Source organism: Rattus norvegicus, chromosome 3, assembly GCF_036323735.1.
Source record: "Rattus norvegicus strain BN/NHsdMcwi chromosome 3, GRCr8, whole genome shotgun sequence".
Classification (NCBI taxonomy): domain Eukaryota; kingdom Metazoa; phylum Chordata; class Mammalia; order Rodentia; family Muridae; genus Rattus; species Rattus norvegicus.
Window position 1 is genome coordinate 175,308,567 of NC_086021.1, and position 16,948 is coordinate 175,325,514.

The 16,948-nt window shown below is 53.9% G+C and overlaps 1 protein-coding gene and 1 long non-coding RNA gene across 5 annotated transcripts in view; one reads left to right on the top strand and one right to left on the bottom strand.

Moving 5' to 3' along the window:
- Sulf2 (sulfatase 2) overlaps window positions 1-15,242 on the bottom strand; it is an 82,487-nt gene extending 67,245 nt beyond the window's left edge. Inside the window, exon 1 of one of the 4 annotated variants that reach the window (NM_001034927.1) lies at window positions 14,528-15,085. The gene's annotated coding sequence lies outside the window, so the exon portion shown is untranslated. Of the gene's footprint in view, window positions 1-13,925; window positions 14,068-14,315; window positions 14,472-14,527 lie in introns of those variants that run through there. The other 3 variants (XM_006235596.5, XM_063283881.1, XM_039105137.2) reach the window with 3 other exon arrangements.
- LOC134486206 (uncharacterized) lies at window positions 4,265-11,427 on the top strand. The gene is made up of 2 exons (XR_010065048.1): window positions 4,265-4,617; window positions 6,126-11,427. It is a non-coding gene; the product is annotated as an uncharacterized LOC134486206 (long non-coding RNA).
- Window positions 15,243-16,948: the final 1,706 nt, after the last annotated feature.

Consider the following 16,948-nt stretch of genomic DNA (forward strand, 5'->3'; position numbering starts at 1 on the left):
GTCCACAATGGTGGGTGGGTGGGGCGAGGCAGCAGGGAGCACCCTGAGAGGAGTGGGGTACCCTGTGATCTGGAACTGACTGCCCAGGTTTGAACCAGCTCTGCTGCCCACTGGATATCGGTGACGTGTCATTTCTTAGGGTCTTGGTATCTCTCCATCTATAAAGTGGGAGAAGTGACAGCATCCACTGCATAGAGCTGAGAGGGTGAAATGGCTAAGGACCCTTAGAAGTAGATTTGTATGCAACAAAGGCCCAGTCAACGTTGTCAAGTCTCATCTGCTGGCTCTGGGCTACCCAGCAACAGCACCTAGGTTTCGTTTGAGCATCCATTTTCCCTGCCTTTGGTCCAGAATGTTTGTTTAGGTGCAGCTACAGAGGTCTAAGGTTAGACCATGAGATCAAGACCTGAACCAAGCAGGGTTGTTCAATCCCCCTGCCTCAGTGACTCACTAATCAGAGTGTAGGTGCATTGGCCTGACTGGTCAGGAAGAGGAACACATTCTACAAAAACAGAGTCCTGTCACTATCTTGCCACCTGTGGAGTGGAAAAGGAAGCCAACACAGGAAGAGGCCAGTTCTGAGAAGTGGCACAAGCCAGTGACATTAGGAGGCTTGTTCTAGCTAAGCTTGGAGGAAGAAGGCTGGCTTCTTGGTTCCCTCATTTAGGCTCAATAGATTCCATTTCCTCCTTCAGCTGTGAGTTTCTCTGCCCTCCCCGCCACACACACACATGCGCACGTGCGATCTCGTACACACACACTGTATCTGTCTTCAGATACACCAGACAATGGTGAGCCACTATGTGGTTGCTGGGATTTGAACTCAGGACCTCTGGAAAAGCAGTCAGTGCTCTTAACCGCTGAGCTATCTCTCTGCCACCCACATTCTGCTCTCTTTTAATCAAGGTCAGTTTCCCCACCGACCCTTCTGGGACATGAGTCAAACTCCCTTGTTTTTGTCAGACTCAGGAAGAATGGCTGTTCTCTGCTCTGTTTGTAGGCATGGCCAGCAAGGCTGGCTGCTGAGCCTGCATGTGTCCTGCTTCTGGCGGACTCGGGGCGGGGCCAAGAGAGGGCTCCAAAGCTGGGTGTCCAGTGACTGAGGGAGCTGCTTGTTCCCTTCAGTGGCTTCGAATTCTTGCCCTTCATCCCCTTGATGTGTGTGATGTAGCCGGGTTGGTCTGAGGGCATAGGACACGAGCCTCGCCTCTCCATGGAGTGACTAAAGGTCACACTATGGATGAACACACCAGGCTCCTTGGCCCTCCTCAAACACACATAGTGTGGTGGCCCACAGGCCATCACCTCAGTGTCCCTGCCCTGCTGGGCAGTGAGAGCTGCCTGTCTGTTGGAACATAAGCTTGTCTTATGCCCATTCCAGAGGTTCCTCAGAGCCCAAGGAACTCTGGGTAACCTGAAGGTCCCCAGTTATCTCTAAATTCTTGTATGATTCAGTAGGGCGAAAGCCATGATACCAGGATCTGGAGGCCGAGAAGGGTTGGCAGGTGCGAGTTAAGGGTAAAGTCTCACATAGCCCAGGCTGGCCTTGAACTCACCAAGGGTAACCTTGAACTTCCTGTTCCCATTGCCTGAGCAATAGGATTGCAGGCAGGCACCACCACTCGGTGTTTATGCAGTGCTGGGCTCTATACATGCCGGGCAGGGCCAACCAGGCTAGACGTTGTTTCTGGTTTTCAGATGGAGAAGGATCTTGCTGTCTGGTACTGTCTGGTCTGGAATTTCCTGCGTCCACCCAGCGGTGACCTGCCTGCCTCTGCCGTAGGCACGCTGGGGTAGGGTACCAGGCTGTCTTGCCAATCTTTCCTGACAGTGAACCTCCCCAGTCAGGTCTGGGAAAGACAGAAATAGCTTTTGTATCTGAAGTTCGGGAAAACATTAATTTCTCTCCATTGCTTTTGTTTCCAACACCCCCGCCTTGTTTGTAAGAGTCAAGGTGCTCAGCAAACCTCACACAGCGTGGGATGTGACCTGGAGAGGCAGCCCTAGGAAGGCTTGCCTTGCAAGAGGCTTCAGTGTTATCTGGTTGTTTTAGGGAAAAGACACTCCTGTTTGCGGTGTCCTTTGCCTACGGTTGGGGACATGGGCGCAGATGAAGGACCTGGGGCTGGAGATGGCTCAGTGGTTCAGAGCACATGATACTCTTCCAGAAGGCGTGAGTTCGGTTCCCAGCACCTACACTGGGCCGCTCACGAGGGATCCTATGCCTTATGCCTGTGTAGGCACTGCCTTCACACACACAAGCCCCACACCCATACGAGTAACTAAAAAATTAAATGTTCAAAGAGGAGGAAGGGGTTGGCAAGATGGCTCAGTGGTTAGGAGCACTGGCTGTTCTTCCAGGGGACCTGGGTTCAACTCCCAGCAACCACATGGCAGCCTCACCCAGACATGCAGGCAAAACATCAATGCACATAAAAAAATAAATAAATAAAACTTTAAGAAAAAAAAAGTGGGAGGAAGGACCTAGATTTGGGAGACGGGACACAGGGAAAAGCCTGTCCGTTCTAAACCCACAGACACTGAGGCCCCTCTGTGACTTGGTTAGAGAGCTGTGAGGGCCTCTTCCAGGCCACCAGATCTTTCTTGAGCACCTACTATGTATGTGTGTATCCACTTGCTAGCCACCAAGTGTAGGATCTGAGTACCTACTGTGTGCGCGTGCTAGCCACTGTGCGTGGGTGCTGCATGCAGGAAATATGAGGCAGGGCTGGCTCCGGATCAGTGGAGAATGAACTAATGAAGAATTTCAGACTCTTCTGAGAGCTCTGAAAGAATGTGTGTGTGTGTGTGTGTGTGTGTGTGTGTGTGTGTGTGTGTGTGTGTGTGTAGGGGGGTGGGGCGTCAATCAGACGGAGAGTCAATCAGAGGAGGCCTCCAGGAGGAGGTGACTCAAAGGTCAGTGAGAAGCTGGTTACAGCCTAAACGCTGACTCTCCCTCCCTCCCTACTTTCACTATTGCTGGGGACTAGCCCTTGGGCCTTGGTAATGCCTACTAAGGCTTGAAAGGGCCGGCAGGATGTCTCAGCGGCAAAGGCACGCACTACCAAAGCCCATCAACCTGGACTCTGAACCAAATCCACGAAGTTGTCATCTGACTTCTGCACGCACGCTGGGGCACCCATTCCCCCGCCCACGCCACCCGGGAATACTAATAAAGTCCCCACGACGGGAGTAAGGGAGCACAAAGAACTCGGATGGCGGAAGCACGCAGGAGAGCGCTCGGCTGGCACAGCTGAGAGAGGACACAGCTGTACCCTTGCCCCTGCCTGTGGGCAGCCACGCCTGCTGTCCTTCCTGGGTGTTTCGGGGAACCAGAATCAGATGCAGACATTCCCACCTCTGTTCTTTGTTCTTTCCTCTCAGCTGAGGACAAAAGCTTCCTTGGCAGAAGTTACAGTTATTTCTGTAAAAGGCCTGGAGCCAAAAGCAATAAAGCCCAACTTGAACAGAGTCGTTATTCACGCCTAATTGCCGGCTGGTGTTCAGCGGGGACTGACCGTCCCCGCCTCTCTCACCCCATCGCTCAGCCCCACGCTTCCCGTGCCCCGTGGGTGCCCTACACGCAGCTCGGGGGTTTCTGCCTGTGGATGTTGTGTTCTTCGGGAAGTCCATCCGGGAATACTAGGGCATTTGGACTGCTGGGATTAACAGCCCCGTCATGTCTCCTTCTGCCTGACGCCTGGCTGAGCATGCCACACCTCCATCCTGAGCCAATATAAACAACCCAGTGCTCTGGTCATTCCAGACACTGGGACACAGGTGGGACAGACGCCTGACATCCCTTTGACCAAATAACCACCTATGTATGGGATGGATAGAGAACGTGTGGACCCCACTTCCTGCCCGGTGTGCCTCTTGGGCTAGTGAATAGCAGAGCAGAGGTTGTGGGTCCTGTGAGCTGGGGCAGTGGCTTACAGACTGCCAGGCATCAACCTGAGCGCCATTAAGTAGGTGCATCCTGGGAATGCAAGAAAGGAAAGGGAGCAACCCAGGTCCAGACAAGGCTGGGACCAGGGTGTGTCCGGCCCCCAGGGTGCTGGGTGGGCCTACACAGGTCACCGTCATTTTCCAGACAAGAACACCGAGGAAGCTGGATGAGGGGAGTTGACTGTCCTATAGGCAGGGGCTTCCAGACCCCAGCAGTACCTCACTACAGGGTCTGGGAGCAGGAAAAGCTGTCACCGTCTGCCTTTAAAAAACTCCATTCTTTGAGATGACAGCTGCTCCACCTTGGAAAGGGCCACACAGACTTCTCATTTCCCCTGCCCGAGAAGCACCCACCTTCCCCTCCTTCTTCGGAAAACAGTACCCCAATTTACTTCATAGAGGATATTCGCTCCTACCAAGGGTGATCATGTGACCAAGGCTAGCCAATGAGATTCTTCCTGAGCTCAGGTCTCCCAGCTAGTGCTCCCGGATAGGGCCCCAGCAAGGGCGAATGGTCTCTCTGCGGCCTCATTCTACATTCCAAAAGGTGGCCAGCAACTCCTGCTCAGAGACCCCCAGAGACTTCCAGACTGTGTCCTGTGCTGTTCTAAGCCCAGCCCTCAGTGCCCTCCAGATGAATCCAGTTCCTGAGGCAAGCATGGGGCGCAGGTCAGTTGTTACATCCTCAGGCTCTGCCCGGCAGCCCCACCCTGGCGCAGCCTCCACCTCAGGAAATGGTGCAGTCCTTCACCCTCCTCTGCCTAGAGAAACAGGCCAGTGTGACGGAAGACTAGTGTAAGGCTTAAGACCCAGCGTTTCTCATCTCTGCACCTTCTGGGGCTACCCTACTGCTGTTCAGGCCATACAGAGACGTGGGATTCGGCGTGGCCGAGGAAAGCATGTCTGTCACCAGCACTAGGTGTGGGCAGCGAGGGGATAGTCAGTTTGGACTTCCCAGCTGGGGTCACTGTCAGCCCACGCATCCTCAGAACACAAGAGAGGTGCTGCCATCTACACCAAACACCTCAGAGCCCAGCAATGGAGGTGGGAAGATGACGGAGCTCAGTGAAGCCCACGGAAGCTTTTCATATAGTGCCTCAGTTTCCCCCTTACAGATATACATAATCAACTTCCTGCTTTTAAAGATTTGGGGGATGACTAAGCATCAAGTAACAAGTACAGGGCGAATTTATTATTATTATTATTATTATTATTATTATTATTATTATTAGTATTAGTAGTAGTAGTAGTACTAGTAGTAGTAGTAGTAGCAGTAGTAGTATTAAAATAGGATATCATGTAGCCCAGGCTAAGCCTCAAGCATCATATGTAGCCAAGGATGGCCTTGAACCCATGATCCCACTGCCTCCACACCCAGAGTGCTGGGATTACAGGTGTGCGCTACCTGCCAGGTGTAAAGTTTTAGTATCGCTACAGACATACGTGTAACATGTTGTCCCTGAAAGCCTGTCATAGCAGGTGCTGACATCTGTGTGGGCCTCGGAGGAATGGGCCTGTTACAGGGTCACTGCTCCCCTGCTCCCCCTCTGGCTTCGCTTCCTGCAGAAGCCTGCTCCACTGTGGGAAAACCAACCAGGCAGGGCAAGAACACAGGCAGCTGGACTCAGTCATGACAGCCTTTGGCTAGGGCCGGGAGGCACTCAGGTGGCCTACCAGGGCACACATTGACTCCCAGGCCTCAAGTTTCAGAAAAAGCAGAAAACTCTGCTTTTAAAATATGCATGTAATTCTAGCACTTGGGAAAGTGATGGAGGCAGGAGGATTGAAGAGTGCTCCAGGTCAGCCTGGGCTATACTGCGAGACCCTGTCATGCCCCATCCCCCACCATTCTAGTAACTGTTTTTTTTTCTCCGAAAGTTTCAAAGTAACACACTGGTGAAGAACATAAGAGTCAAACACAGGCCCTGGGTAGGCAGCCTGGAGCTCTTGTATTTTCCTCTTCCTCTTTTAGACAGGGCCCTGAACTCTCGGGCCTCCAGGATACTGCTCCAGCCCTAAATCATCTGGGGTCCAGGAAGTGCTCAGAGCTCATCCTGGGATGGGCTCAAATGCTAGGAGATCAGGGTTGGGGAAAAGGGTGGGGGTGGGAGTTGATGAGAGAAACTCAACCCAGACCTGTACATCGCCTGTCTCAAAGGTGAACTTTTACTTCCTAGGTGGCTCAAGACTGACCAGCCCCGTGCCCCTGGGGCATCAGGAGGATGACCCCCTCCGCCAGCTACCGTGGGAAAGCGTGAATCTAACCAGCTCTGCTTCAAGCTTGTTCTCTGCCAGCCACAACAGGTTTGGGCTTCTAGGCCCTGAGGAACAGTCACCTTCCAGCAAGGGCAGACTCTGTTCCTTTCGAGGTCAATCTGCAGGCTTCTTTCCTGGGCAACTGCAGGGCTGGGCCGAGCTCTAATAAGACCAAGGTCCCACCACACTGGGCTCACTTTTTAAGTGAGGGGAGAGGAGACAGAGAACAAATAAGAGAATTCCAGAGGAAACAATGACATTAGAGATGAGACCCCAGGAGCCAGATGTGGCATTAGACAGTGCCAAGAACAAGTGCCTAGTCTTGGGGTTGGAGACCGCTTTACCGCATCCGAGAAGAGAGAAGAGGCCAGTGTGTGGGGAGTGGGGGAGGGCAGGCAACAAGCTTCAAGAGTCTGAGAGGTAAATGGGCAAATACAGCCAACCCTGCCCTATAAGCTAAGAAAGAATTCTCAGATATAAGCAGGAAATAGCTACAACGGTGACCACTGGAAGCCAGGTTTTCTGTAGCCAGGACCTTGCGCCCAGGTATTGACCTGGGTCCCCACAGAGACTTGGGGGAACAGACTGCTATGGCTGTTCAGGTTTCCACCGGAGGCAACAGCCCCTCAGAGGGGCAGAGGGGCTGGCCCACCTGCACACAGCTCTTGAAAGGCCAAGCAGAGCAAGGCAGTCTGATTGGAGCCGCCATCTTTGATTGCGACACCATGGCCTCTGGGATGTCTCTTTTACCTCTGTTCCATGTAATCCTGGTGAGATGACAGTGATCCCAAGGTCACCCAGACACACTTGGCCCTTCTTGTGACAAAGGCTGCACCCAGTGTCACAGCAGGGCCGGGGAGGGACAGGAGCGACAGGCATCTTTAGGGTGTATGTCTCCAGTCTCCAAATCTGCATTTAAACTGTCATTCACAGGGAGCCTCTCCTGGCCCAAGAGGGTACCCCGGGGCTATGTGAGAACATCTGAGGCACCACAGGACTAACTCAAGTATGGAGGCTGGTTTTGGTTTTGGGGAACAGAATCTCATGTAGATTCTGGCCTCAAACTCCCGATGTACGAGCGATTGCCTGCCTCAGCCTCTGGGGGGGGGGGCGGGATCACAAGTGCGCACCAGGAGGCCGGAGGGGTTCCAGTACAATTTCCTCACTTCTGCCAGACACTGCTGCAGAGGAGAAAGCTGCTAGCAGCTCCCAGAGCCTAGAAAAGGGCTGTCGCCCACAAACAAGACCACTGTTGAGTGGTTTTTACCTCCAGATAAACTAAAGGGAGGGCAAAATTCATTTTTCCTTTCCTTTCTTTTCTTTTCTTTTCTTCTCTTCTCTTCTCTTCTCTTCTCTTTTCTTTTCTTTTCTTTTAGAGACAGGGCCTCTCAATGAACCTGGAGCTCAATAATTCAGGCCAACCAGCTTTGGGGGTCCGCCTGATTCTGCCCCCATTGTGCTGGGATTATGGGTGCTGCCGCCACACTTTGGGTCTTTACACAGATGCTAAGGAATCCCAGTGCAGGTCCTTGTGGCTTCTTGGCATGAGGGTTATCCACCCAGTAAAGTCTCCTCAGCTGCTAGAAAATGTTTATAGTCATGTTGGCCAAGCATCCTGCTTCGAGGTGCCCCTCTGCACAATGTGGGCACTTTCCCTGCTCAGGTGTCCCGCCCAGGTGCTGGGCTGCAGTGTGTTCAGTGTGTTTAATTATAAGCCACTCTGCCTTTGTTTTCCCTTTCATTCCTAATCAGGGTATTTCATTGATGACTGTGCAGATAAGTTATCTGCGAGTCCCTTCCAGGTAAACCTCCCCTCAAAGCACTCGCTAAAACCAGAAGGTGTTTGATCTGTTGGTTTGGAAAGCTTTGAGGCTAAGACTATCAGCAGAACCCCGTTTATCCTTCCTTCCTTCCCCGAGTTTGGTTTAGAATCCAGTACAACACCCAGCCAGGGGCCAGTGAGACACCACAAAGCCTGCGGCAGGGTGAGCTTCAGAAGGATTTTGTTCTTTGGAAAATAAGAGATAGAATAAAAGTTCTGTCCTATATCCCTACTTTGAAGGGAGATTTGATGATTGGAGCTGTGGCCAAGAGACAAGAAGGTCAAAGACATGAAGGACAGAGGGAGAGTTAGACAGCAGAAAACTGACAACATCGTCACAAGATGTTTTCAAAAGACAAGACTCGGCCTCTCCACTACTTCGAATGTTTCGTTGTGTGGGGAAGAGAAACTTCAATTGCCCAGATCGCTAAGCCAGGGATTCCATTTTACTATAAGAAAGCAAGACGACTAGACGCTGAGCTATCTCGACGACCTTGGCCAGCTTCCCTGTTCTCCGAACACCCCCACCCCCCACCCCCTTGCAGCTGACCTTAGAAGTCTGCGCATGGCATGGGTCTCCAGAGCTTGAAGACAGGTAGGGCTCACCAAGCACGGATCTCCACCTCTCTGGCTACCAAGGTGGGTCAGACTCCTGCTGGGTTCCAGCCGTGGGCCCACAAGAAAAGCTTTCAGCAGCTTACTTCCCAGACACATCTGGCATCCACCTGGCCAAACACATCTTATGTCCCTGCTCGAGGTCCCTCAGTCTATGGCCTCAGCCTCCCCTACCCCGAGGCCCCACAGGCGTGCTTAGCTTAAGGATTCAAGTCTGGGCTGGAATGGAGGGCTGTCTCCAGTGGGGCCCAGTGTGTAAAGCAGGGGGCCACGTCTTTCACAACAGGCAGTTATGAGTCTGGTGCCCCTGCCACTGGGCCCATGTGTGTTTTGCAATCCTACCGAGACTGGAAATGTAAAACACTGGTTTGTGAGAATCTAGCAAAGTGCTGGGCTCAGCTGCAGAGGTGGCTTGGAAGGTTGATCTACTCGGGAAGCCTTGTGCCACCTGCCAGGGTATAGGTACCCCCAACCCCCACCCTGCTGTAGCGGTGACTTCCGTCCGCCAATCACCCAGGAGCGAGGCATCACGGGAAGCTCAGTCAGCGCCTTCTAGTGCTCTTGGGAACGTAGAGGGGAGTGAGTGGGGTGTCCAAAACTATTCACCCAATAGGTGTGTGACAGCCCTGGGGGCGGGAGACCATACAAGCGAATACAATATGAGTTCTCCCTTGTGAGCAAGCCCAGCCTCACGGTTAAGTTAAAATAACTGGGAAGTGCAACAGCTCTCAAGTTCAGGCCTTCAGCAGATGACAGACACACACATCCAAGACACGAGAGGTGTCCAGGGGTCTAGAGAACCAGCGGGCTCAGTCCTCCCTAACCTTCCTTCCTGCTCGCTCCCCACACTGCTTGGGAACCACCCATCCCAGGCCCTCGGGGCATGGCACTTGGCACTCTGGTCACTGTCACTCTGGTCACTCTTTGGGCAGGGCTCTCCTGAGCAGGATAAAGTCCCGATGGTCTCCACCCAGGGTGCCATGTTTGTGACACTCAAAACTGTCTTCACCAATACTGCGTGTCCCCTAGCCGGCAAGAGCACCCTTGTTTGAGAATCAATGACTCTTTCCTACTCTGAACCCTGGGCCCACTCGAGTCCTGCTGGCTCCACACCCCAAATTTCTCTCCACGGCACCAACCCATCACCATGATTCGGCCCCCTGGCTACTCTCTGTTACTCCTGTGGCCCTGATGGTCCTGGGTATCGTCTCCCCACTTCCTGGGCTTTTCGGAACACAGATGGGCTCCTTCCTGTCTGACAGCTTCCCGTGGTTTTTCCATGTCATTTAAAATATAAAGTCTGAATGTCAGCCACACTTCGGTCTCCATTTCCACAACGCACGTGTGGCTCCCTACTCCCACTAGGCTTCTGTGTCCTGGACACGCTGTCCTCTATACCCCAGGGCCTTTGCACAAGCTGTTCTCACCACCTCAAACGTTCTTTCCTTGGCTCTTCCCAAGGCCGGCCTCTTTCTTACACTTCAGGCCATGGCTCAGAGATCTCTTCTTCAGGGAGGCCTCTCTGGACCACCTCCCTGAAGGTGCCTCAAGGCGCTCTGCACTGGGGAAGGTGTCTTTTATTTCATTACTTTTTTTTTTTTCCCTAAGCCTGTTATGAACAGCCTTGGCTGTGTCCCTGGTCACTGCCTGCTCTTGGGGCCTTGCCCCTTTGGAGGACCAGTTTCTCTCTTGCTGGGCTAGGCCCTCAGGCAGCACCTGGCTCTTGTCAAGTGCTCACTAGTGACAAGAGGTCATCTGATCTGTGCTGTACTTGGACCCATGCTGTACTGGGAACCATGCAGAACGTGAGCCCTTGTGGTATTGGCCCTACGTGGGATCATGTGGTAACAGGACCTTCACAATACCAAGAAGGCTGGCCTGTAAGAGGCAAGGGAGCTTTCGGCTCATCTACATACCGTCTTCTGCTGCCATTACCAGAAGCAGACAAGGCTCTCTTCCCAAGCCTTTTGCTGACTTGAACGTGTGCGGGGTGCCTGCTCTCTCCATGGGACTTAGACAAACACTTCAGGATGATTTTTGCAGTGGAGGGCCAGGTAAACTCAGCCCTTGGAAAGCCGTGGATCAAAGCCAAGCTGCAGCTTTATCCCCTGAAGCAGCTAAGATAGGCTCTGCTTCCCAAGCACCCTGCAGAAAGGGGAGGGTGATTCTCACCTCAGCCAGGATGCTGACAGGACCTTCTGACCATGGCTGCCCATGCAGGTGGCTCCTTGCTTCCCAAATGGCCAGGCTTACCTGTTCCAGGGGACCTCCTATCTGTGGGGACCAAGCAGTCCTCTCTCCTCACTCAGATCGTAAGTGTAACTTACTACCTCAGTCCGTGCACGGGTCAGTGGTCTCATGGGAGGGCGTCTGGGGGCTTAGGGACTGTTACTGCAAAGAGGCTTGCTTCTGCTTTTTGGGCTGTGGCCACAGGGGTGAGAGGGCAGCCACACTGTGGTCCCGCCTGGGCATCTCCGTAATGACAATGATCCAGGTTTGCCTGGGACAGATGCTAATAATCTCACTGTGGTCCAGGGACTCAGGGAAGGGAGTGAGGACCTACCCCCGGCACTTGTTGGATGAGAACACAGAGGCACAGAACGGTTGAGTCACATGCCCCCATGTCATTGCTGGGCAGGTGGCCAGACAGACCGGCTGTCTTAAACACCCAGGCTGGGGCTGCCAGAGACGGCAGCTTTAGTTCTGAGGAAGACACAGAGTGAAGTAGAGAAGCAGAGCGGAGACGGAAGAATGGCGTCTGTGGCAAGTGCTGAGCCCCTGATCCCGTGGTGTACGATGCCAGGGCTGTCTCAGGATTTGGGGCCCTGCGAGAGGCGTCGGGCATTTTTTCCTTGGCCTCCCAGTGATTTCAGAGCCTCTCTTTCAATGGCTTGCAAGAGAAAGGGGCCTGATTGCAGCCCGTCTAAGAAAACAACCCTACCCCACATTCCATCTGCAACTGCACTCGGCAGCTGCCAGCAGATGTGGGTAATACGGTCCTGGCTTCCCGCCCATGAGCTGCAGGGTCTGTAACCCCATCGCCCAACTGCAGCCAGCCACTGCCTCTTCCCCTCTAGGCTCCAAGTGAGGTCTAGTTCCCTAGCAACCACCCCAATTAGGCAATCACGCCATTTATCAGGATGCCAATTAATTATAATGGTCTTCATGATCTCCCAATTAGATAGCGCCTGGAAGCCGGCTGGATCATGGGCATCTGCCGGGGTCCCCACCAGGCCAGCCCCCCTGCAACCAGACTGTCCTAGCCTGCAGGTCACTGTGGAGAGGCTCGCCTTCCTGTCCTCCGACACACCGCCCAGCCTGGGATACCTTCTGAGGCCAGTCCACCAGCAGCCACAAGAGGGTCTCACTCCTACCGTGTCCTATGTCTGCTTTTGAAGAGCCAAAAGCCTCATCTCTGCGTGGTCTTCATCGATCACATTTGAGAGAACCTTTGCATCTAGACTAGGGGAGGAGATGGAATCCCCGGGAAGAAGAGAAGGGAGGGAAAAAAAAGAGGGGGAAAAAAAACCCCAGCCAAAACAAAAACAACCTAAAAGCAAAAACAAAACAAAATACACCACCCCTAAAAACAAAAAAACCCAAACAACCAGAGAAAACAACAACATCAACAACACAGTACGAACCAGAGCACCTCCCCACTCCTTGCCCAAGCCAGTAGCAGAGGTTCTTGGGGAAAGAAAAGGACTCAGAGAGGCTTCTAAATAACCAGCTTTACTATTGCACTAGTCAGGTTTTCTTGTCCCTCGCACTAAGAAAACAAACTCTGGGAGGAAGAGCAACCTAGTGGTTCAGAGTGGACCTGGAGCGTGAGGAATGTGCCACGGATTTTGTGTGGACACGTGACTTACTAGGTCTAAAGGCCTGGCTCAAACACTTCCTGCCTCTTATCTTTGAGGTGAAGGGGGAAACGTCTTTGAACTGGTCAGAAAGGCAGGAAGGGCCTCTGGTCTTCAGAGAGGGCAGAGTCTAAGAAAAGATAATGGCTTCGTGATAATCCCCCCCCCCCCAGGGCCACATACCTAGGGGCCAGAAGCCACCAAACTCAGACGACAGAGAGGCAATCAGCTCACAAGTGAAAAGGCATTTGGAACATCGAGTGCGAAATTGAATATGGGATGGGGTCCTTGAATGAGGCTCGTGTGGGCCAGAGGGACACACACAGGCACACAGGCTAGGCAAGGGTGCCCGTAGATCGTCCCTCGAGGCCAGCCTTGACTCAACAAACCATCCTTCCAACCTTAAGTCTGAAAAGCTAACATGTTATTAAGGTTTCAGAAAATGCCATAACTTCAAATAAAATAATAAAATAATAATAATAATAATAAACCCTCAAGAGGGTTACACAAAGTCCAAAGCCACACACTACCCTCTGCCAGGGCAGGGACGGCAAGTCCAACATTCCATTGGCCAAGCTAACACCATCCTCAGTAAACTGCTGATTTCAACACTAAACCACAGAGAAACAGGTTGTTTTGATTTCCCTGGGGACCAGCCAGGCTGGGTGGAGAATCTTGGGGGAGGGGTCTTCAGGGAGCTCCCGCTCCTTTCAATCACTGGTTGTATCTTAGTTGATCCCCTTTGGGTAAGGAGCCGGAGCGGGTCACCACTAACTGCGAGGTGAACAGAATCCAGGGTGTCCCCGGGGAAATCCAATGTCACCCGCTCTCTGTCACCTCCAGAGTAGCCTGGGGGTGCACCGTGGGAAAGAAGCGGGGACAGATGGAGAAGGGAGAGAGGGCGGGCGTCCCCATAGACACAGCAAATATCCAGATTCAAACGTAAGCTGAATGTAATTACTTGGTTAATTAAATATTGACTTTTAACTCAAAAAGTGATTAAAACAAGCTTCAGGAGAGCCAGTCCTGAAGGGGTGGGGCCACTCAGAACTTTCAGGAAGTGGGGAGGGGGCGGGGGTCACCACAGCCACGCTCTGTGTCGAGCATCCTACAGTGTAGGGAGACAAGGCTCTCAGGGTCCCCTCCAGGCAGAGGCCACTAAGCAGACCCTTGGCCCGTGGGAGGCTCCCTCCATCTACCCAGTTTGAGCCTCCTCTCGCCACCAGCCGCCCTCGCAGAGACTAACACGGCCGTCCACCCTTCCCTGGGTGACAATCCGTGCCTGGCACGCGCAGAGCGCCACAAATGCTTGTGGAATGAATGAATGAGCTACTACTCTAAACGAAGTCACAGTCCCCGCTGCAGCGTCCCCTCCGGGCTTCTGAAGCCCGCGGCGGACGCAGGTCTGCAGGGCGACGGGTTCTGACCTGGCGCGGGAGAAGTTTTCCGATTTCATTTGTCCTCTGTTCTGCGAGTTCCTAGTCCCTGCTTGCTCGGGTCCTGCCCGGACAAGCCACACGTGGTCTGGCTTCTAGCTGGCTCTCTGGGTCTAAACCCCAAGGGGTCAACCGGGCCATGCTCCTGCAGCCCGCGGGTCCAGGCGCCCTTCCCCGGGAATTACCGGGGCGCCGGAAGTCCTCCCCTAGCCGCCCAGCCTTGCAGACGGGGTCAAATCGGTCAGCCCCTCTGAGGCCGGCCGGTGCCGAAGCCTCCGGGTACTACCTTCCCGGAGCCGGGCAGCGGGGACCGGTTGGGCTCACCTGAGCCGTGCTCGCCCTGGAATCCCTGATCCCGGCCCGGCCCCGCGCCCCGCTCACCGCGCAGCCCCCGCGGCCTCACCGCGCCTCTGCCGCAGCCGGGCCGGGCCGTGGGGCGTAGGGGACTCTGCCTTGCCGCTGCTCCAGCCGCCGCCGCGGCATCCCGGCTTCTACTCCGCCTCGCCCGCCCCGGCCTCCGCGCGCGCCAGGACCTAGGATCTGGCTGCCTCCCGCCCCGCCGGGGACCCGGCGATTCAGCCATCGCTCCTCACCTCTGCCTTCGCAGCCGCCCGGCGCCCCGGCCCGAAGTCCCGGCGGCTCCCGGCCTGCTGCCTGCCGAGCCGGTGGCCGGCCGCGCTCCCGCCGCCGAGCGCGCACCCTCGCGGGCCTGGGGCGCACTCACCCGCACCCGCTCCCGCTCGCCCTGGGCGCGGAGTTGTGGCTGATGTGCGCTGAGCAGGGAGCTGCCGGCGAGCCGGGACCGCGCGTGCGTGTGTGCGCGCGTGTGTGCCACTCGGACCGGGGGCGCATCTCTTAGTCCACCAAACACCGGCGCGAAGTCGCGAGGGCCATGGATCAGGTCCCCCGGGCTGGCGCGCAGAGAATCCAGCCTCTTTCCGCTTTTTGGTCCTCCTCCCTCCCAGCAGCGAGGAGCCAAGTGTTCCCTGAGGCGTGCGACAGCCCCGGCCCGGCGCTGCCCCTCGTAATGACACGTTAATAAATGTTTTCTTTTATCCGCTTTCACAGGGGCTCGCCCTGGTTTGCAAACACCCGGCAGCCTTTGCTGAAAGCCCCGCGCTCGCCTCTAAACACACACGCACACACTTGCCATTGGAGACGCCGGCTCGGGCCGATCCCCAAGCTAGATCGCGGGAGGAACTGCCCACGCGCCCGGGACCTTCCCACGCGCCTCCGAAGCTCTCTGAGAAATTAACTTGAGCTCAAGCGAAAGCAGAAGCGTTGCCCAGACGTGGGCCGGGAATGGGAAAGAAAGGGGAGGCCGGTTCCCTTGGTAAAGGGAGAACTCGACTCCAGGTGGTGCTGTCTGCGCGGTTTCTGCCGTCCCCGAAGCCACCAGAGGCTTGAGGGGGCCCTGGTTGTCAGGGGTGGGTGAAGAGCCTCCACAGAGCCCACCAGTAGCTTCAGAAAGTACAGATGATGTGCTGGGACCCTGAGGTGGAACAGCGCTGGCCGCGGATGAGAACGTAACCCTGAAAGTCCTCCATGGTGTTTCTCCATTTATAGATATTGAAATCAAGACAGATCGGTTAAGTTATTGGCCCAAGGTCAGACAGTGGAGTCAGGATCTGCACCCGAGAAGCTGAGCTCCGGGGGTTATCTGAACCCCGTAGGCTGTGCTTGTTTTCAAGACCCTCCTTTCCCTGGTGGGATTTTTCTAGTTTCCTGATGGATAAGCGTTGTCAAATTCTCTAAGTAAGAATAACAGGACACCCATGGAGATGTACTAAAATCGCGTCTTTGCTGTTTATCTAAAATTCAAACGGATTGTCTTGACTGGGTTGGGGGCTCTAGACTCCGCCCATACTGTCTTTGTACTAATCCTGAACTTGCTTTTCTAAGCCAGGGGCAAGCCCTGCCTCTGGCCTGTGTGCAGTTGTAGCCTGAAGTGTTCACTTTCACGCCCCCCTCCCCCAAAGGCATTCCCCCTTTCTTCAGTCTTATCACTGCAAGAGAAGGGTCCGAGCTGCCTGCTGCATTGCTCAATGGATCATGGGTTAAGTGGCTTCCATAATTGAGATTTCGAGAGTTGCATTAGAAAGTATAAACAAACAAACAAACAAACAAACAAATGTAGTGTGGTGGTGCACCCCTGCAATCCCTGCTCTTGGGAGGCAAAGGCAAGAAAGTCAAAATAACAAGGCCACCCTTATCTACACAGGAAATCTAAGACCAGCTGGAGGTCCAGGAGACCCTATTTAAACAAACAAACAAACAAAAGGAAAAAAACCTTAGAAAATAAACGAATAAACCAGGTAGAAAAGCAGGCGTAATCAGTGTTGACATCCCAAACATTTGTTTGACTATTTATCTTGCTATAGTCAACTCAGACAGTATTATGGTGGTCCCAGCACTGGGAAGGCTGAGGCAGGAGAATCACCCGAAGTCAAACTTGGTATATTGTGATACTGTCTCAGAGGCACACAAAGCAACAAGGAAGAATACATGTGATCTTTTTGTATCCTTTTCTTTTTCTGCAACATGTTAATTTTACATGTTTTACTCATCCTGGCTTGGAGTTCTCCCAACAAGCACTGCTCCTGCACGTTCTGTGGCCAAATGAAGTTCTGGTCATCCCATGAAGTATAATCGCTGGAAAACATGGATGCTTCTAGATGTCAGGGTCTTGTCCACAGCCCACAGCAGTGGGCAGGTGGCTTCCATCCCCGACCTCAGTGAGGCTGCACCTAGCTTCGAAACAGATACCTTATATCAGCAACAATTTTCTAGCAGGTCCCCAGTGTCCCACGGGGGTCTGGAGCAGGAGAGGAAGGGAGGCTATGGAATGGAACCTGTGCCTGGTTTGCTTTGAGGTTCTGGAGAATGCTCTAGGAGTTGGGGATTTACATCAGAAAACAGTATGACCACACCCCTGCCCTTCAGACAGGCTCTCCGCAGTGGGTGTGCCCACCAGAAATTCCAGGAAAGAGGGCAGTTCGCAGTCTCCCAGTTGA